Below are 21,736 nucleotides of genomic sequence, written 5' to 3'. Positions count from 1 at the left end.
ATTTCCCTATACCGTTAATTGTTTAAAAGGATATCTGTTTGTATTCTTGACAAAAAGTGCACATCAGGATTTATTTATTTAGAAAAAAAGTTCATGCCACCTCTCCAGGGAACCTCCTTACGGCATCTTACAAAACAAAACATAATAAAAAACATCACATTACAAAGCTATGAATTGAAATCCAGCATTAAAAACCCGGCAATAGAATATAAACATAAAAATATAGACTACTGAGCAGCTTAAAATAACAATTGCGAACTACAAACACACTAAAATGGTGTTAAAATATCAACTCATAAATCTCTTGTTCAGCTGTTTATTTAACAGGACTTTAATTCTTTCCAACATGCAATGCCTCATTTTTATTAGGGCAGCTTGTATTCTTTGTTTGCAGATGGATAAATTTGCCTGTATTAGTGAGTTTTTGTTGGAATACATCCAGCTGACCTAATAAACCAGCTTACTCTGGCTCTAACTGGCCTGTTTTTATCATTACTTACTGCCCCATCAGTTAGTACATAATCTGAAAACGCTAAACACTAAAGTAATGACTTTGACATTCCACCTGAATTGTGACACCATAGTGTAGGATTGGCAAGATAACAACCCCTTGCTGGGGGTTTTGATAACCAGAACTGTATGATGCTTTGTTTAAGGATAACAGGTCTTCTTTGGATTGGTTTCTGGATCCATACCATTCAATTCTGAAGGCTGTCCAGAGCCTACTCATGAGGATGTAAAGCTGCATTTTACTGAGTCAGACCATTGGTCTACCAAGTTCAGTCCAAATGACATCAGATGTGGCATAATCATCCACATCCAACATTTTGCAATCCTTCCTAATTTCTGAATGTACATGGAACTCAGTCTTGGGCCAGTTTAAGTATGTGACATTCTTCAAAGAGTGGGGAAGTTTACAGTAGATTTTACTGTATGGTACTTTGTCCTTTCAGTTTGCTCCAGAAGCAATACAACTAGTGGCGTATCTGCCATTATTATTATTATTATTATTATTATTATTATTATTATTATTATTATTATTATTATTATTATTATTATTATTATTATTATTATTATTATTATTATTAATTAAACTTGCTATACCGCCCTATCCCCGGAGGGCTCAGGGCGGTGAACAACATAAAGTCATACAAAAACCATAAAAATCTTAAAACAGGTACATTCTACAATAGGGCCCACGAGACCCATATACCACCCTCTTCCAAAAATGAGGAGGGGTCCCAATGATGTTAGGGGACCCTACTAGCGGGGGGGGGGAGGGAGGGGCATTATCGGCGGCTGTCCTCTCCAAAGGCCCGGTGGAATAATTCGGTTTTACAGGCCCTGCGGAACTCTCCAAAGTCCCGCAGGGCCCGAATAGCTGATGGTAATGTGTTCCACCAGGCCGGTGCCAGGGCTGTAAAGGCCCTGGCCCGTGTGGAGGCCAGCCGCGTCATCGAGGGGCCAGGGATCTCCAGTAGATTCGCCTCTGCTGATCACAGAGGACGAGCCGGGACATATGGGGTAATGTGGTCCCGAAGGTACGAGGTACATTAAATCACATAGGGGCGCCTGGTGGACCGCAGTAGGCTCGGGCCGGGAGCCTGCTGTGGGCCTGCTGGGCACCCCTCGGCCCAGCCCCGCCAGGCTGCCCAGAACCACCACAGCCCTCCTCTGCTGGCTAAGGTGAAGGGGGCACGGGGGGCCCCCAGGTGGTAGGTAGGCCCTGGGCCCCATTTTTCCCCAATACACCTCTGAATACAACTGTGAAATAGTTATGAATGGTGAGAGCTCCCAGACACACTTTATACCAATAAATACCAATTTATAAGACGAGTTTTCATTAAAGGGTGAAATCCACCTTTGACAAAGTGTGTACTTCCAAAAGTATGACACCTGGCTGACAGTTAAGTCTGGTTCTGAGAGAATAATGAGACCTGTGAATCTGAACTTCAGATTCCTTTTGCTTAAAGGGAATAAAAACACATCCAATTCCATTTCCCTTGATTTTGGTAATAGGAATTGAAGCACAGAGCGTTGTTTTGGAATACTCAACCACTCTCCATTTTTGTGAGCTTTGAGCATTATCGGTCTATTTCATGGAAGGAACAAAAAGGAGCAGTGTAAAGTTTTTAATATACAAGCATACAATAGTTTGAAAGGATCGACAGTAGAACAAATTCAGCCTTGTCCCGTGCCAATTATAATAAAAATACCAGTATGTAATATTAGTATTAACTCATTCTTATCCATTTGTAGAACCAGATAGGTTTACCCATTCAGAATTGCTTTATACATCATCTCAAAGTTTATTAGAGGCTCCCCACCGCCTAAATGCTGTCAGTCTTCTGCTGTGTATTTTCTATAGCAAAAGTCCTTCAGTTTCTTTAAATGTGCAATAAATATCCATGATTTTCAGTTCAAAATGCAAAAACTAGAGGATCACAGTAAATATGCCTAATACATCAGTGTTTTTGATCTATAAAAAAACCCCTATAGTCTGTGCAAGGCAGGGGCGTAACGAGGCAGCCCTGGGCAAACTGTAGCCCTGGGCAAAACCTGAGTTGGATGCCCCCCCCCCCCCCCCCCGGGCGGCCACTCCACCACAACCAATTTTTTTTTTGCACCAGGACATTGGTGCCTGCAGGGGGTACATTTTTATCAGCACCATATCAGCATTTTTATCAGCACCATATCAGCACCAAAATTTCAGCATATCATCAGGATACTGTCTTTATGCTACTCTTCAAGTCTGGTGAGGTTTGGTTCAGGAGTCCAAAGTTATGGACTCCCAAAGGGGGTGCCCCATCCCCCATTGTTTCCAATGGGAGCTAATAGGAGACGGGGGCTACAGTTTTGAGGGTCCATAACTTTGGCCCCCCTGAACCAAACTGCACCAAACCTGGGGGGGTATCATCAGGGCAGTCTCCTGATGAGACCCTGAAAGTTTTGAGACTGTGCCTTCAGAAATGCCCCCCCCCCCCAGCCTGCAACCCCCATGGACAGCAATACAGAAAACTCAATGCAGAACAAAAATTCTTGGCAAATTTCTGGGATGTTCCTGCAGGGGGTGCAGTTTTAGATGTATCGGCACCAAAATTTCAGGGTATCATCTGGAAACTGCCCTTATGGTACCCCCAAAGTTTGGTGCAGTTTGGTTCTGGGGGTCCAAAGTTATGGACCCTCAAAACTGTAGCCCCATCTCCTATTAGCTCCCATTGGAAACAATGGGGGATAGGGGCACCCCTTTTGGGGGTCCATAACTTTGGACTCCCTGAACCAAACCTCACCAAACTTGGGGGGTAGCATAAAGACAGTCTCCTGATGATACCCTGAAATTTTGGTGCCGCTAACCTAAAAACCGCGCCTCTGCAGGCCGAAAATGGAAAACCACTAAAATACCCCAAAACGAACCCAGCATTTTGATGCCCCCCACAAGGTGATGCCCTGGGCAGCTGCCCACCTTGCCCAATGGGCATTACGCCAGTGGTGCAAGGCACTGAGAAATTAAGCTAATTGCAAACACTGGAGAAGGATTTACAATATCATGCGTAACAGCAAGCTCTTCAGCCTTTGATAGGTAACAAATATATAAGATAGCAAACTATGAATCAGTTCGAAGGGAAATAATGGTAGACAAATGGGCTGGTGCTATGTCCATTGCATTCGATTACATGTCAGCATGCCAACAGAGCCCTTCAGGAGTGGGGCGGTATATTAAATATGATATATAAATAAATAAACATTTTGAATAAAGCATAATGCACACTGATGCTACATGGTAGAGTTTATTTAAACTAAAATGCTGCGTAATAATTTAACACCCTTTTGAAAATCCTGAAAATGTGAAAATCAGTTTTACATTCAAGGCGGAAGTATCTTTCTACATCTCAACGAAATATCCATAGGTATCTCTAAGAATGTTTACTGCATCCCTGCCTTTAGACAGTAAATGTTCAGGGCCAAACACAGGAATCTACTCATACAATCTGATCTATCCAAATTCATTCAGAACTGACCCATCGAGTTCGGTTTCCTTATGAGTTTGCTTTTTTATTTTCCTCTTTAAAGGCTTTTACGATTGATTTATTAAGAACAAAGGCTGGAAAGTGATGAAGTGGAATTTTTTCTAGTATTCAAATGACAACTGAGCATTTTTAAGAAAATGTAATTCTTCCACTTCTTGGGATCCAACCCTGTATCTTCTTAAGTTAAAAGGATCTCCCCTCACAAGATTGAGTAAGTCACAAGAACACTGTTAACCAGAGACTCTGTTAACCTGATTTCAGGCACATTCCTCACTGTGCATGGCAACTTTCCTAAGAAGGGAGCCTGAGGCCTATTCTCTGCATCTCTTAGGCCTCACAAGAAGAAGTCGAAAATGAGCTGGCTTTTATACCCCACTTTTCTCTGCATTTAAGGAATCTCAGAGTGGCTAACAATCACCTTCCCTTCTCCTCCCCACAACAGTCACCTCATGAGGCAGGTGAGGCTGAGAGAGTTCTGAGAGAACTGTGACTGGCTCAAGGTCATCCAGCAGGCTTCATGTGGAGGAGTGCAGAAACAAATCCAGTTCACCAGATAAGAGTCCGCCACTCTTAACTACTTCACCATGCTGACTGCATGCAAAAAGGTGGTAATATAGTTCCTAAGTTAATAGCTGTCAAGTGAGGCTAGAAGCTAATAGGGTTCTACTTCGCCCAGTTGTTCCTCATTTGAAAGTCGTTTCTCAGAATCTGACCAACTTGTTTCTTGACCCAAGGACATGTTGCTCTCAGAGTGGATATCCTAACCTACCTGTTTATCAGTCTACTCATCTGACGGCTCCAAGCTCGTTTTGCCTCCAGCCCTTGGACACAGGAATGTTGCTGCTAAAAAAGATCTATTAGGAAGCTAGTTGGAAACCTTTCAAAATGCTTGTAAAAAGGAATCAAACTGATGTCTTTTCCTGCAATTTATTCCTATATTGGTTCCAATTAAATCAAACAAAGATAATTTTAAGAAAAATTAAATTAGAGAATTTTCCAGGCAATAGGAAGTCTATCCTATAGGTTCTAGCCAGTTATATAGACTCCAAAACTTAATGGTGGAAGTACATGTTTGTTCGTTTGCTTGCTTGTGCTCCACCCTTGTCTCTGGGACTCAGGGAAGATGACACAAAATAAGTCATTACAGTCAATAGCAATGAACATCCCTGCAGAAAAGATCGTGGGCGCAAATGGCTTGTGCAAGTGAATTGATCCTCAAACCACGAAGCTGCATTGACTGGGACAGCATCTGATTAAATGTTAGTTTAACTACATTGCAGATTGCAGTTTATGAAGCCTTCCATCTGTGTATTTTTCATCAAAATCCACACGCTCATTCCCTATTGCAGACATTCTACTTAAACAAATTCCTACTCACTTCCTGTTGTTTATCCAGTTAGTTTTATGGAACAATATATATATATTTAATAATATATATATATATATTTAATAAATTCAGATTATAAAATCTTTGCCGCAGTTTTGGCCAGAAGGCAGTAATGAATACGATTATAGGAAAGGAATAATGTGGTTTCCTTCTGAGACGACAATTAAGGGACAACAGTAGAATCATGGTTGATATTATTGAATATTAAAATCTACATGTTGAAAAACAATCAACTGTACTATTTATAGACATTGGAAAGGCCTTTGACAATGTATTGTCAAAGGCTTTCATGGTCGCATTCAACTGGTTGTTGTGGGTTTTCCGGGCTGTGTGGCTGTGGTCTGGTAGATCTTGTTCTTAACGTTTTGCTTGCATCTGTGGCTGGTATCTTCAAAGGTGTATCACAAAGAGAAGTCTAACAGACTTCTGTCTGTGATACACCTCTGAAGATGCCAGCCACAGATGCAGGCGAAATGTTAGGAACAAGATCTACCAGACCACGGCCACACAGCCCGGAAAACCCACAACAGCCTTTGACAATGTTTATGGGGTGTTGAGTTAACAGGATAAAGCTGAAGCTGGTCAGTTTGACTTCTTAGTTTGATCCTGGGCTCAGCATGGCTTGGGTTGAGTTTTAAATTGCAGATTCAAAGCCTGCAGTTTAAAACTGGATCCAGACAAGTCTAGCCTAGCATCAAACAGGCTTCTCTAAACTTCATGTCAACTTCAGGGCAGTGTGACCTCATGCTGGTTGGGTCAGTGTTCAATTGTGCCCCTATTTCCGAACTCCACATGTTATTTGGGCAAGGGGTGCAGTTGTGAGGGGGGTGCTGGGCAGTGTGTCTCCAGGTGACCTACCAAAATAGTGCCCAGCGCTCCAGCCCCCTCACGCCCCCTCTCATTACACTACTGGCTGTGCCCAATATCATCAATTTGATTTCATAATATTCCCAACAGTCTTTCCTATGAGACTATCTGGCTATGAGACTATTAAGCAGGGTCTTGGAATGAGTCATCACTGTCCTTTTGGCCACAGAAGAATCCATCCACAATAGCATTCTGATAAAGAAAGAAGTGTACTCACATTTGCATTTCCCGCAAATAGATCAATCTATTCATACAACATAATGAAGGATGTTTGAGTGGCTTGCCAAAAATAGGTTTCCCTGGTCAAACTAAGACTGCATGCCCACCTTCCCTGCCTGAATAGCCTTCCTCATTTACCTTATTGAGTAGTTTTTCCAGAAATCTGAAACTCTACTCATGGCCTTCATTCAGGTGACTCACCTGACAATCACCATTCCTTCCATGCTTGGAAAGAAAATAACATATTGATCTACAAGGGTCAGAAACTGCCCCAAAGATGATGTTCTGTGGACTTCACCTCTGTATGCTGCTACGGATACTTCCTGACACTTCACACGTCTTTTCCGTTCTGCCTGCTTTTGGACTGCTGCATTGGGTCCCTACTGTCCTTCCCCTTAGGGGTATCTTTGGGATTATTTATTTATCTTGCCATCAAGTCACAACTGACATATGGCAACACCATAGGGTTTTCCTTACAAGAGACATTGAGAAGTGGTTTGCCATTGCCTGCCTTTGATAGCAATCCTGGTATTCATTGGTAGTCTCCCATCCAAATACTAACAAGGGCCAACCCTACGTAGCTTCCAAGATTTGACAAGATAGAGCTATCCAGGGCTATCCGGATTAAGGCTTTTAGGTTATTAGCTGCCCTCATCATTGGACCCTTGCCTTGGTATCCAGATTCTCTGCCTTCATAGGTAGATACTATCCTGCATTAGTTCTTTAGCCTCTTGCCTCCTTTCTAGAATTCATTATTTTGTATAATGTGTGGTTGGTACTTGGAACATTTAACTCCTTTTGTTTGCGTCAAAAGATCCCCATCACCTTAATGAATGCAGTGAGCACCCATTCTGAAACAACCGCTCAGTTGCTCAACCTGTGACATCATTGCTTCAAGAGCTTTGAAGGATCCCATTCTAGCCCCATACTGTTTGACTTCAACATCTGCCACTGGGAGAAATCATCCAGATATTCCGGTTGAAATGTCACCAGCATGCTGACAACACCCATATCTCTTCGTTAGCTGAATCAAATAGCTTAGTAGTTGCCCTGAACTGGGGGCCGTAATGGAGTGGATGAAGACCAACAAACTGATGCTCATTCCAAATAAGCCTGAGGTGCTTTTGGTCAATAATAATGAAGACCAAAGATTAATAAATCAGGTGATTCTGTACAGCACCTTTTGCCCACTTTGGGTGGTGCTCCAGCTTCAGTTTTTGCTTCAGAAACGTGACTTGGCTCTGATCACTTGTGCTCTGATTACATCCAGTGTAAATTACAGGAATGTATCTGAAGTTTCCTCTGAAGACTATCCAGAAGCTGCATCTAGTACAAAATACAGCAGCCAGATTACAGTGCATCATGTTAGTACTGAGAAACTGGCTGTCTGCCAGTTTGCTTCTGGGTACAGTTCACAGTGCTCATTCTTACATTTAAGGTCCTGCACAGCCTGGGATCAAAATCCTGAAAGGACTGTCTATTCTCATGTTGATTTGACCTCCAATTATGATCATAGTCTCTGCTCTGTGTCTCAAGATGAGAGGTCATTACAGTTGTGGCCATTGCAGCATGTGTAGCCAATCACTCAACACTAAAGTGATTCAGGATCCCAATTCCAGCCGGTCATGGCAAATAGAACATTTTTCAAACTGTTGTACTGTGCAATAAGAACATAAGAACATAAGAACAAGCCGGCTGGATCAGACCAAAGTCCATCTAGTCCAGCTCTCTGCTACTCGCAGTGGCCTACCAGGTGCCTTTGGGAGCTCACATGTAGGATGTGAACGCAATGGCCTTCTGCGGCTGTTGCTCCCGATCACCTGGTCTGTTAAGGCATTTGCAATCTCAGATCAAGGAGGATCAAGATTGGTAGCCATAAATCGACTTCTCCTCCATAAATCTGTCCAAGCCCCTTTTAAAGCTATCCAGGTTAGTGGCCATCACCACCTCCTGTGGCAGCATATTCCAAACACCAATCACACGTTGCGTGAAGAAGTGTTTCCTTTTGTTAGTCCTAATTCTTCCCCCCAGCATTTTTCAATGGTGCCCCCTGGTTCTAGTATTGTGAGAAAGAGAGAAAAATTTCTCTCTGTCAGCATTTTCTACCCCATGCATAATTTTGTAGACTTCAATCATATCCCCCCCCCTCAGCCGCCTCCTCCTCTCCCAGAGCTAAGGAGTCTAGGCTTGTAAGCCTCTCCCCATTGGGAAGGCGCTCCAGACCCCCGAACATCATTGTTGCCCTTCTCTGCACTTTTTCTATCTCCTCAATATCCTTTTTTTGAGATGCGTAACCAGAACTGGACCTGTGAGTACTCCAGAATGCGGTAGCACCACTGCTTTATATAAGGGCATGACAATCTTTGCAGTTTTATTATCAATTCCTTTTCTAATGATCCCCAGCATAGAGTTTGCCTTTTTCACAGCTGCCATGCATTGAGTTGACATTCCCATGGAACTATCAACTAAGACGCCTAAATCCTTTTCCTGGTCTGTGACTGATAGCACTGACCCCTGTAGCGTGTATGTGAAGTTTGGATTTTTTGCCCCTATGTGCATCACTTTACATTTTGCTACATTGAACTGCATTTGCCATTTCTGAGCCCACTCACCTAATTTATCAAGGTCCGCTTGGAGCTCTTCGCAATCCTTTGTGGTTCTCACCACCCTACATAATTTGGTATCATCTGCAAACTTGGCCACCACGCTACCCACCCCTACTTCCAGGTCATTTATGAATAGGTTAAATAGGTTAAAGAGCACTGGTCCCAAAACGGATCCTTGGGGGACACCACTCCCGACATCTCTCCATTGTGAGAACTTCCCATTTACACCCACTCTTTGTTTCCTGTTTCTCAACCAGTTTTTAATCCATAGGAGGACTTCCCCTCTTATTCCTTCATTGCTGAGTTTTCTCAGCAGTCTCTGGTGAGGAACTTTGTCAAAAGCCTTTTGGAAATCCAAGTAGACAATGTCCACCGGTTCACCCCTGTCCACATGCCTGTTTACACCCTCAAAGAATAGACCGATAATGCTCAAAGTTTGTAAGACAGGATTTGCCTCTGCAAAAGCCATGCTGACTCTTTCTCAGCAGGTCTTGCTTTTCTACATGTTTTATAATTTTATCTTTAATGATAGATTCTACTAATTTACCAGGAACAGATGTCAAACTGACTGGCCTGTAATTTCCCGGGTCCCCCCTAGATCCTTTCTTAAAGATTGGTGTGACATTGGCCATCTTCCAGTCTTCAGGGATGGAGCCTGATTTCAGGGATAAGTTGCATATTAAAGTGAGAAGATCAGCAATTTCATGCTAGAGCTCTTTAAGAACTCTTGGGTGAATGCAATCTGGGCCAGGGGATTTGGTAACATTTAGTTTATCAATGGCTGCCAGAACTTCTTCCTTGTCTATCACTATCTTCGCTAGTTCCTCGGATTCGCCTCCTAAGAAGCTTGGTTCAGGTGCAGGAATGTTCCTCACCTCCTCTTGGGTGAAGACAGATGCAAAGAATTCATTCAGCTTCTCTGCAATCTCCCTGCCATCTTTTAGCACACCCTTTGTTCCTTTGTCATCTAACGGGCCTACCGCTTCCCTTGCTGGCTTCCTGCTTTTGATGTACTTGAAGAACTGTTTGTTGCTGGTCTTGATGTTCGCAATGTGTCTACCTATTAATATGCCCATGCAATTTAGCTTATGTCGGAATGACTATGAGGCCCCTCCGAACCAGATTATTTGAACATGCCAGCAGCATAAGAACTAAAAGGGAGGAAGCACCATTAGTCAATCAGTGACTATGCAGCATTGATATACAACCCTTGTATTGATTTGCATTCTTTCCTGATTGGTTGTATATCAGGTCCGGATCATTATACAAGATGAGAGGCAACCAGGATCTTCACTTGTTACTAGAGTGACCTACAGGGACTGATGCTGACCTGATGCTTTGCTTACCAGCATTTGTACTCCACCCTAAGCTCGACCTCAGTCAAGGAGGGTGGAATGTAAATTTAATTTAAAAATAATAAATAAATTGGTAAATACAGTATTATTTGATCAGCTTTTCATTCAGTTCTTCCTTGACCAGATTTTATTGCAAAACTTCTATTACTGGCAGATTCTAGTGTCTCGACTGACAGTGTGGTGTAGTGCTTAAGTACAGGGGACTCTGATCTGGAGAACCAGGTTTCATTCATTACTCTTCCACATTGAGCCTACTGGGTGACTCTGGGCTAGTCATAGTTCTCTGGGAACTCTCTCAGATGCCACCTACCTCATAAGGTGTTTGTTGAGGGGAGAGGAAAGGAAGAAGTTTGTAAGCTGCTTTGAGCCTCCTTATTGTTGAGAAAAGGAGGGTATAAATCCAAACTATTCTTCTATAGTATTAGGCTACCTCACAACTCTGGGTTGCTTTTGGTTTTATGTTATCTTGATGCTGTTGAGAACCCCTCATCCAATGAATTCTTGGGAGGGGCCAACAATACACAAAGTTACAAAACCCTGGGGTATGAGTCCTCGCATCTCAGACTTGGAAGCTGCCACCACCCCTTTTCAATACCCAAACAGCCAGAGGCCGAAAGGCAAGATTCCAACTTTCCTGGAATTTAAGTCAAGAAAATCACCTCTGCAAGATAGACCACTTGCAGCATGAGCTTCACAAAACATTTAACCTGGTAGGTGCAGCCACATAGGCCTAGATACTGGGATTAGATTGAAGCTACCTGAAGGCAAAACACTGCTAGATACAGTTGAATTGATTTATTAAAATTGTGCAAGGATATTTCTAAAAGAACAGTAAGGATTAAAAATGACAAAGGCTGAATCAAAAGGATTAACCACACAATAATAGCATTGGTTCAGTTTTTACCAGATGTTACCCTCTTCAGCTCAAATCCTCCAGCTAGAGCCTACTCTCATCTAAGAGTCGCGGTGGCCAGACAGCCTGACTGACTCATAAAACAGGTATGAAATTGAAAGGTCCAAGGTTGGCTCAAGGAACCAAGTATAGCACACCAAGAGCAAAGCTAGACTGAAACTGCTAAACTTTATGGTCAAGGGCAGACACAAAGCTATAAGGGGGCGGGACCGGCGAACCAGGCTCTGGTGGGGTCACATGGGGGGTGGAAAATCACCGCCAAGACCCTTCCCCCTCGTCTGGCCAGGCTCTGCGGAGGCCACTGCTGGGCATTCCTGCCTAGCCCTGCCCCAGTAGCTACAAGGGGGCAGAGTGAGGACTGGCGCAAAAAAAGAACAAATCTCTTCTCTTCACCTCTCCTCCCTTCCCGGCCCTCCAAGCAAAACACCAAATAAGCAGGGCACAGGGGGCTGAGCGCAGGGGGTGCAGGGGGCTGAGCGTGTGGGGACGGCATGGGGGGGTGCTGGCACAGGGGCCTATGGGGTGGGGAGCTGAAAGTCTGCCCTGGGCTCCATTTCCCACAAGCTACGCCTCTGGTCAGTGGTTTAATTTGGCCTGAGGTCATTTGACCAACCAGCTCCATGGCTGGTGGTGTCAGTTAACCATGTAACTCTGTTACTAGCCATGTGATCCAAGGAGGTCAGAGCGAGATGGAATGGTGAATGCTTATTGGTGTTGAGGCTCACGATCCTGATTTGATCTTTGCTAACGAGATGGAATAGGGCTCCACCATTCTCTGCCTTGGAGACTAGAGAGGAGTCAGGATAGTAATACTACCTCCTCCCAGCAGCTGGGTTCTTATCTTAGATGCCACATATCACAACTTGCTGAATCACAAGCAACAGCACAGTTATTTTCCAAGTAAAACTTTTTCCGCCTGAGGAGGAGAGAATGAACTTGAGGGTGCAGTAAGACAACACAGACAACCGCCTTGTGTGGAATAAAATTTGGCCAGCACGTCTTCTGTCCCCCAGTGATAACCTTCCCCCAGCCCGATGCATGGGGGGAAACCAATATCCGGAGCCGCAAGATAGTGGGAGCCATCTGGGTGCTCTGGATGAACCCCCCTTGCTGCCAGGGGGCACAAGCCACCCGCAGCCCCCACCTGGGCATGCAGTACACATGCTTACTACCATCCCCCAGGCCTCTTATGGAGGTCCCCACCAAAAGGGGAGGCATGGCACGCAGGCTTTTCCTCTCCTAAATGGATCAGTCCCCATGTGCAACCTGCCAGGCTGTGACGGATGAATGCAAATAAAGTCCAACAAACAATAGGGCAATACTACAAGGTCAAAAAAATGAGGAAGGGTGGGTCGGAGAAGCCATCGTAGCTCGAGCAGAAGAGAGGCACAGGAAAGCCCGGCCTGCCCTTATAAGGCTGCGGCCCCACCCCCTCATCTACATCACGTGCTTATGCCAGCAGCAAAATGACCCCACCTGCTGGGCTGGACGCTGTTGCTGAGCCCGCCCCGCACCCTGCCCACTCCGAGGCAGCAACGGCGGCCAAGGTAATCCTCAGCTGTGCTTTCTGTTCTAGGCTTGACGCCTGAACCAATGTGTAAGAAAACAAAAAACTGCATTATGGGAATGATGTTTCTAGTGCTTTATATGCCGCCTTCTGTAGTCAGTGGACTACAGGAGATAGGTGGTGGCTGAGGATAGAGGCTTAGATAATGAAACATGTAGCTGGGTGACATCAACAAATAATTGATACCCAACTCCAAAGCTATGGATGATTTCACATAAAGTTTTTACATATATATTAAGCAATATGGGAGATAGCTCAAAACCCTGCAGCACTTCCAGGATGCTGATGCGGAATATTCTGCCACAACCTTTTGATGATGGCCAAAAAATAAATTAAACCACTCCAAAGCATTCTCTTGAATTTTTCATTACCATTCATCCCTTTTAGAACGTTTCATTTTTCCCCTTATGCTTTTAAAACATCTTACTTTGGTCAATTTACTTGTATTTTTATGGTATTGACATGACTTGTTTGGTTAAACAATGAATTGTTGATGCACGTGAAGTTAATTAAAACACAGTGTATAACCATAAGAAACCTAGAGAACAATAAACGTTTGATAATGTCCTAGAGGATTGTGGTTTGGTCCCTGGTATATAGTTGGAGGGCACACTACATACCAGTTTTGCTGTAGTTAATCTGGTCTGATTTTGATCAGTAATTGGATTGGTGATCTTCTGGGGTTCCCGTGTAAGTTTTTCAGTTCCATGAGGAAGAAGGCAGCAAATAGATGCAATAATAAATAAATTAATAGAAGTGTGTCTTTTTGTCTATGGATCTGTTATTCAGGGATTTGATATGCAACATGCGATGATGTACTAGTTGTAGTAACTGGCGATAAGTTGTGACATTTTGGCAAAACTGTTTGCTGAGAAAATCTCTCAGATATTCTTCTGCACGGATGCTGGTTGAGATTCTTGGAATATCCAGTCTTCCTTCTGTTTCACATATGAATCCTTTCGATCTGATTACTGCAATGAATGGTAGCTGTATCACCTTTGGGTGGTTGGAATGTAGGGTTACCAGTCTCCTGGCAGGGACCAGGGAATGTCCCCACCTTCCTGCCTCTTGTTACCTCAGTGACCTGCTAGTTGCCTGGCAACCCTACTGGGATCTCTTCAAGTGGGGCTTTTGGTAAATGCCTGTGGAACTCCTGAGTTCCTCAGAACAGAGTTTGAAAGCTGTTGCTGAAAATGACTTTTGAAAAGGTTTCTGAGTTTGACATGAGAGAGATTAGATGACACGGCCTTTATGAAATAGAAAGAGTCCAAAGATTCGTAGTAGAGTTGCCAGCCTCCAGGTGAGGCCTGGAGATCTCCCAGAATTACAATGGACTTCCAGACTTCAGAGCTCAGTTTCCCTGGAGAAAATGGCAGCTTAGGAGAGTAAACTCTATGGCAGAGGTGTCCAACTCTGGCACTTCAGATGTTCATGGACTACAATTCCCATCAGCCCCTAGTGGGAATTGTAGTCCATGAACATCTGAAGCGCCAGAATTGGACACCCCTGCTCTGTGACATCATACCTCACTAGGCCTCACCTCAAGATCTCCAGGAATTTCCTTGAGTTGGCGGCCCTACTTTGTAGACACCCCATTTTTTTATTTTTGAAAAATCACACAACTTTCAAATCTCATCCTAGAAATGACGGGCAAGGAATCTGGAAAAGGAATCAGAGACTCGTAAGAACTGTATGAACTTGAATCAGATGAAGATCTGAAAGAGGGCAGAATTTACCCGATGCGGTATTAAAGATTTCCTAAGCATCAGATTGAAGAAATGAGGAAGGAACACCGCGGCGAGAGAAAGCATCAGTCAATGGGCCAAGTGAGCCAATTGTTGACATCTCAGTACGTGTTCGGCCTAGTTAACTTCCTATATGCATGTGAGAAAGCAGAGGAGCCTCTCAGGAAAAGCTATATCTGTAAAATCACGTTCTCAGCATTTTTTAAAAATAAAAACCTCTCTGGCTCCAGTCCAGAGAACCACATGCCCAGATGCTCAGTTCAAGTTAGGACAGATTAGTGTGTGCAGAGGGAATGGCATTCTCGGCTCCCTTGGGAAGGAAGGGCCATTGCTTGGAGATGCAGAGAAACTGTTTTGTATGCCAAAAACCAAGTGCAGCAAAGTTTGGGAAATTGGGGGACAGGGAGATCACTCTGACAGCATCTTGAAATGCTACAAGGGCACTTGCGGCTGTGGAAGTGATGTTGCTGCATTGCAGGTTGGGATGCCAGCCTCCAGGTGGGACCTGGGGATCTCCTGGAACTGCAGCTCAACTCCAGACTATGGAGATCATTTTTCCTGGAGAAAATGGATGATTTGCAGGGTGAACTCTATGGCACAGGAGTCAAACTCGCAGCCGTCCAGATGTTCATGAACTACAATTCCCATCAGCCCTTGCCAGTATAGCCAATGCTCATTTTGGGAGGGACTGATGGGAATTGTAGTTCATGAACATCTGGAGGGCCGCGAGTTTGACAACCCTGCTCTATGGCATTGTACCTCCCTGAGGTCCCTGTGGTCGCCAGGCTCCCCTCCCAAATTTCCAGGGGTTTCCCAACCTGGATCTGGCAGCAACTCAGTTTCCCCATCCCCTACTAGTGACAATCTTAATTGCAGGATACTGTTTCAAAACAAACACCCCCTCCCCACCCTCCGCAAAAGAATCCTTTTATTGCTGAAATGATGGAAATAGACGATATCATGATAATCAGCTTGTGGTCTTGTCCACAAATCATAACCCCTCTAGAGCCCCAGATGCTGCTGAAAGTAATCATCCTATTCCCTGTACCCTGGATATTTATAAACATTCTGAAGTGAAATGCTTCCTTTTAATTTTCCATTCTGAACTAACTGATGGTGTCCTGGAAAAAGACAGGATTAAACATTCAAAATGGCACAAGTAAACTGAAAGGCTTAAAGCCCCCCTGGTTTTGGAAATAAAGTTCAGCAGAGAAACAATCTTGTACACTGGAAAGAACCCCTCAGTTTGTTTGTTTGTTTGTTTTCCCCGCCCTACAACTGACACCTTGTGAGGTGGAACAAAGGCTCATTCTGCACATGCAGAATAATGCAGTTTCAAACTGCTTTCAGTGCTCTTTGAAGCTGTGCGGAATAGCAAAATCCACTGGCAAACAGTTGTGAAAGTGGTTTGAAAATGCATTATTTTGTGTGTGCAGAAGGGGCCTGAGATAGTTCTGAGAGAACTCGGACTGGCCCAGAGTCACCCAGCAGGTTATGTGTGGAGGAGTGGGGAATCTAACCCAGTTCTCTGGAATCAAGGCTGATTCCGCATGGGCCAAAAACAGCAGTGTGAAAACGGTGTAAAAGGGTTTAAAACAGTGTAAAAGGGTTTATACTGTTTTCACACCATTTTCACACCGCTGTTTTTGGCCCACGCGGAATCAGCTTAAGTCTGCCTCTCCTAACCACTACAACATACTGAATCTCAGCTGCTTTGAATACCCAGAGAATGTGAAAAGAAAAACTGGGCATTCATTATGGCATTCAAAAATACACACACACACATACAAAATGGGAGAAACTTAACAGGATACCACATTGTAGCATAGGAGTGTCAGTGAACTTCAAGGAAAGCATGATACAGTAATGGTATACTGTGGTAAAAGAAGAAATTGCCATTTTTTATTTCTTTGAAGCATCCTTCTCAAAATGGTGTAAATTGCATAGCAAAGCCTTCTAGTGATTCCAGCTGCTGCTCAGGTGAGAACAATTGTCTTTTTTAAAGTTCTCCAGTGTTTAACAAAGTTTTAACAAAGTTTTACAAAGTTTTTGCCACTCTTGTTTTGAAGAGCAACCACTTGCTTTTTTTAAAAAAAAAAGTCATTTAGATACAGTTTTACTTCTGTTACCTGCCTTGTTTCCCATGATTCCTGGAGATAGATAGGTTTATGAACACTGTAGGTTTTTTAAAAAGCAAAATAAATGAATAACAGTGCAGATCATCTGGGGGCAATTTGAAGGAGAAGAAGATTAACGAAAATGTTGAAATCTTCCTCTATTCAAATCGCTTCACCAGAGGAATTGTACCCAGAGATCTTGTAAATCCTTGGCATTTGGAGCAAGAAATGCTAAAAGAAATGGGCATGTTTAGATTAGCAGTTTGCGAAGATGTATTGCTTCATTCGTTTTGTTATCTCTTAACACCTTGAAACTTCTGCTTCTGTTTGACTTGTTATTCCCCTGAGGTGGGAAGAAACAATCCATCTGTGATGATGGCATCAGATTGCAGAAAATTATTCAGACTTCTGGATTATCAAAGGATATCTCTGGTTAGACAAATCATGTAGCTTTATGGACTAGGATATATAAGAAACAACCATATGCTGAGTCAGACAGTGGTCCGTTGATCCTGTGTGTATCCGGACTGGCAGTAGCTCTCAGAACTGAGCCACACCCCTCAGAAGATCTGGACACCATTCAACTTCAGAGTGCTTGTGTGTGTGTGTGTGTGTGTGTGTGTGAGAGAGGGGGGGGGAGGGAGGGAGGTCACGATTCTGAATGTTCTCCCGTGTTAAAAAGTTACATCCCTGCACAACCAGCCCTTCAAGGCATAAGCTAATGTGTGAGGGGGACCTGTCCTGAGGACAGTAAGGACAGAAGAGCAGGCCCGACATCTAAGAACAGGTGAATATATGAAGCTGCTTTGCACTTAATCAGATCATTGGTCAACCAAAATCATTGTTCTCTATTCCCAATGACAGTCTCATAGGCCCCTTCCGCACATGCAGAATAATGCACTTTCAATCCACTTTCAATCCACTTTGCAGCTGGATTTTACTGTGCAAAATAGCAAAATCCGCTTGCAAACAATTGTGAAAGTGGATTGAAAGTGCATTATTCTGCATGTGCGGAAGGGGCCATATTACAGAGGTTTCTTACATCACTTCCTACTTGATCTTTTTCACTGGAGATGCCGGGGATCGAACCTAGGGCCTTTGCGTGCCAAGCAGATGCTCTACCACTGAGCCACATCCAGTCCCCTGGAACATATAACGTGATCGATGTTTAAAGCAATGTCAAATGATCTAATGCATTCCTTTTGGAAAGAATTACTCATATTTTCAAGGAGATGGTTAATGAGCCAAGTATTAACTTGCTTGAAGACTTAGGAAGAGCAGGATGCGAGATACAGTGGCATTATAGCAACTTATTGGCTAAGTGGTTTATTAAGCCACTGCACACTAATGCTGATTGGACAGGAGGAAAGTGGAAACATGAACTATTGGCCTGTATCTGTGTGCGTGTGTGTTCAATATCATGGCATTTGAGCAACAGGAGTTTGAATAGTGAAAACTGTGAAGTTCAGCAGTAAGTATCCTTAAATTAACAGATGTTATTATTTTATCACAATGCAAATTTGGAATGGGTTTGGGGCAGAGCAGCCTGGCCTTGATTAGAAACAGCTTTGGCACCAATTCTCATCTAGGTTTTTGCTGTTCGCGTTTTGCACATGTGAAGGATTTTGGACGTAAACAATCACTGAGGGGAGGGGTAGGAGAATCCTTCACATATTTCATGAAGTATCTGGGAGAATGCTCTGATGGCATGATTCCCAGAACCAAAACGTCTGTGATTGGCAATAGCATAGCTTGGGAGCCAGACGTCTAGTTAAGACAAGTCCTGTGAAAACAGGCTGAGAGCATGGTTACATAGCTTCTTTCCCAAATGTTGTTTTGATGCCACAGCTTCTGTAGATACCACCACTGACTGACAAATCCTGTAAATAGTCACAGCTATGAGTGATGTTTCACTGACATGGCAATTTTAAAAATGGCAATTTCAGTAGCATGGCAATATAAACGGATTAGCATTAAGAACTGACTCAGGCTTCGAAAGGAATTATGGACCTTTGGGGGGTTAATGCAATTGACTAGATTCATAACATTACGCAATATTCGCATGGCTGTGTTTTCTCATCTGTACTAGCTAACCGTAATGAGGAAGCTTGTTTCCACATTTGTGTTAGAAATCTTTAGGGTCCATTTAAAGTGCTGTGTTAAATAAGACACTTTGTTCTTGCAAGCACATTGTAAACATTGCTGTTGGGCACATGGCTGTCTGTAAATAGAGTCCAGAGTCCAGATCGTAAATGTACTTAGGGACACGTTGGCTTAGTTTTTGCTTGTTCGGTTATGCAAGGAAATCAAGGCTGCAAACGCTCTCTTGGGAGTGAGCCCTGTTGAAAAACACAAGACTTGCTTCTGAGAAGTCTTGCTGAGGATTTCATCTCGAAAATGTGAATAAAGCATATTTTTTTCATAGACCTGAAGCGTATCTTTTAAGTTACTTCAAGGACAGATGTAAGTTAGAGAAAGTGTCCTTTTTCAAAGTGCTGGAGTCAGTTTGGAAAAGGGATCCCTGTACTCATCCCACATTTATCCTTGTCAACGGGTCTTACTGGATTTTTACATCGTATCAAAAACCTGCACAACCTGCTTGACCTGAAGTGACAGTGAGTCAAATTAAATATTTGTGTATGTATGCTATATAGCACATAATGAGTCCCAGATTCCTGAGACTGTTAAAACCTATCGGAATGCTGTTGTGGGGGTAGGAAGAGCTCCCCCCCAGCTGTTTTCCACACTGAGACAGCTAGGGGGAGTTATTCCCCTGTTTTGCAGCTCCACACGCATAGAATGTTCCATGTGGAGATTAAAATGGGAAAATAATCTCCCCAAGTGGTGTTTCTGCATGGAAAACAGCTGGGTTGGGGAAGCCAAAAGCTCTTCTTCACTGCACTGTAGTTGCAATAGCTGTTCCCCACAGCTGTTGTGTGTCTGCAGGCAGCTTGAGTTGAGTACAGGGGAAAAGCAAATGTAAGTTTTGGCCCTTGAAGCCAAAAGGTCAGAGGGTCAAACGTCGAGGTGCCTTCTTCGGAACCCTGAGTGAAATGTCTGCAAATACGTCCATCCCCTGGCCTCAATGTTGATCAAAATTCACAATTCAGGTCAAGGTGAAGTGAGAGACATTGTTATCTTGCAGTTATAAATAACCCAGGACTGTGTAATTAAAAGAGGGCGCAATCTAAACCACAGGTGAGTCTTGTGACAGAGTAGCAAATAAACGAAGGCTGCAATCCTAAATACGCTTTCCTTGGAGCAAGCCCCATTGAATCCCATGGGACTTTCCTGAGTAGACCTGCTCAGGAATGCTCTCAAAGGGAATAAGACAGTGCAGGGCCCAGGTGCTAAAAAGGCACAGTATGTTTGAATATCAATATTGGCTTGGAGGCACACCATCTGTAACTGTTCAGTTTTTGCTTGAGAATTGCTAACCAAAGAAAGCTTTCTTTTGATCTCCATGACCGGCAGCCCAATCCTAAGTGGGTGGTAGATGGGGAGCATCCAGGAACAGCCCAGCACCTCTAAAGAGGATTGTGGAGCTGCTGAGTGCAAGGAGAAAGGGGTGGGGGAGGAGCAGGGAAATATGTGTTAGTGGCTTTTTTGGGCTTCCTGAAAAATTCCAGGTCTTTTAAAGCTGAGCCCCAAAAATACCAAAAAAAAAAAAAAGGTGGCCTCTTTTAGTGTGAAGCATAGTTCTGGATTAAATAGACAACTGGTCTGATCAGCAGGGCTCTTATTATGTTCTTATGTTATGGGTCTCTTTCCTTCCTTCCTTCCTTCCTTCCCTCCCTCCCTCCCTCCCTCCCTCCCTCCTTCCTTCCTTCCATTCATCCTCCCTCCTTCCCTTCCTTCCTTCCTTCCTTCCTCCCTCCTTCCCTTCCTTCCTTCCTTCCTTCCTTCCTTCCTTCCTTCCTTCCTTCCTTCCTTCCTGTGGCTATGGTACTCATTTTGGCTGTGGCTGTGCTCATTTTGGAGTGAGTCATGCATCTTAACTCAACAATTTGTAGAGGTTGCATATCTGCACACAGAGCTGTACATGGAGGTTCCATATCTGCACATGGAACACAATAATTTTCCATTTCATGTAAATAGAAGGGATAGTGTTGTACCTACAAAGGATGCATATGCATTACTGTCAGCAGCAGCGCCTTAGTAGTTAAGAGCAGGTGTACTTGTAACCTCAGCTTGTGGGTTCTGTGGGGCAGTACTTGGAATGAGTTGCAACAACAATTTTTAAACAACAAAATGGTTTACTTTTCTTTACAATTAACACTTTTAAAACATCAACATTTAACATTACAATTCAAGGTCCTGTTCAGGTTGCATTTCAAGTCCTTCTATTTACAGTCTACTGATATTGCCAAGTCCAAATTCTTCTTTGCAAGTTGGCTGGCTCCTGAAGACTCCAAGGGCTTGATGAACAGGTTGCAACATGATGAAGGTCTCCAGGAGAACTCTCACCCATTACAACCACAAAAGAAACCCTTAACAAGGTGTTAAGGGCTTATAGAAATCAAGGTCCGAGTCTGGTACCCTTGTCTTCTGCAAAGAGCTCTTTCAGCCTTTCTGCTGCTCTGAGTCTCCACCCCCTTACTGGGTCAACCCATTCTGGGCCAATCCATTCTGGGCATGGGGGTTACATACTCTTATCTGGAGTAACTGGGTTTGATTCCCAGCTCTGCCACCTGAGCTGTGGAGGCTTATCTGGGGAATTCAGATTAGCCTGTGCCCTCCCACACATGCCAGCTGGGTGACCTTAGGCTAGTCATAGTTCTTTTGAGCTCTCTCAGCCCACCTACGTCACAGGGTGTTTGTTGTGAGGGGGGAAGGGAAAGGAGTTTGTAAGCCCCTTTGAGTCTCCTTGCTGGAGAGAAAGGGGGGGGGTATAAATCCTACTCTTCTTCTTCTTTACAAAAGAGAACAGAG

At 43.7% G+C, this 21,736-nt stretch overlaps 1 protein-coding gene across 2 annotated transcripts in view; it reads left to right on the top strand.

The window, feature by feature from the left end:
- Positions 1-21,736, top strand: part of PRLR (prolactin receptor) — a 199,551-nt gene that overhangs the window by 70,209 nt on the left and 107,606 nt on the right. The gene's annotated exons all lie outside the window — the stretch shown is intronic.

The sequence above is a fragment of the Sphaerodactylus townsendi genome, linkage group LG07 (genome assembly GCF_021028975.2).
Source record: "Sphaerodactylus townsendi isolate TG3544 linkage group LG07, MPM_Stown_v2.3, whole genome shotgun sequence".
In the NCBI taxonomy this organism is placed as follows: Eukaryota; Metazoa; Chordata; class Lepidosauria; order Squamata; family Sphaerodactylidae; genus Sphaerodactylus; species Sphaerodactylus townsendi.
The sequence above is the reverse complement of the archived record's forward strand: the minus strand, read 5'-3'. Positions and strand labels throughout refer to the sequence as shown.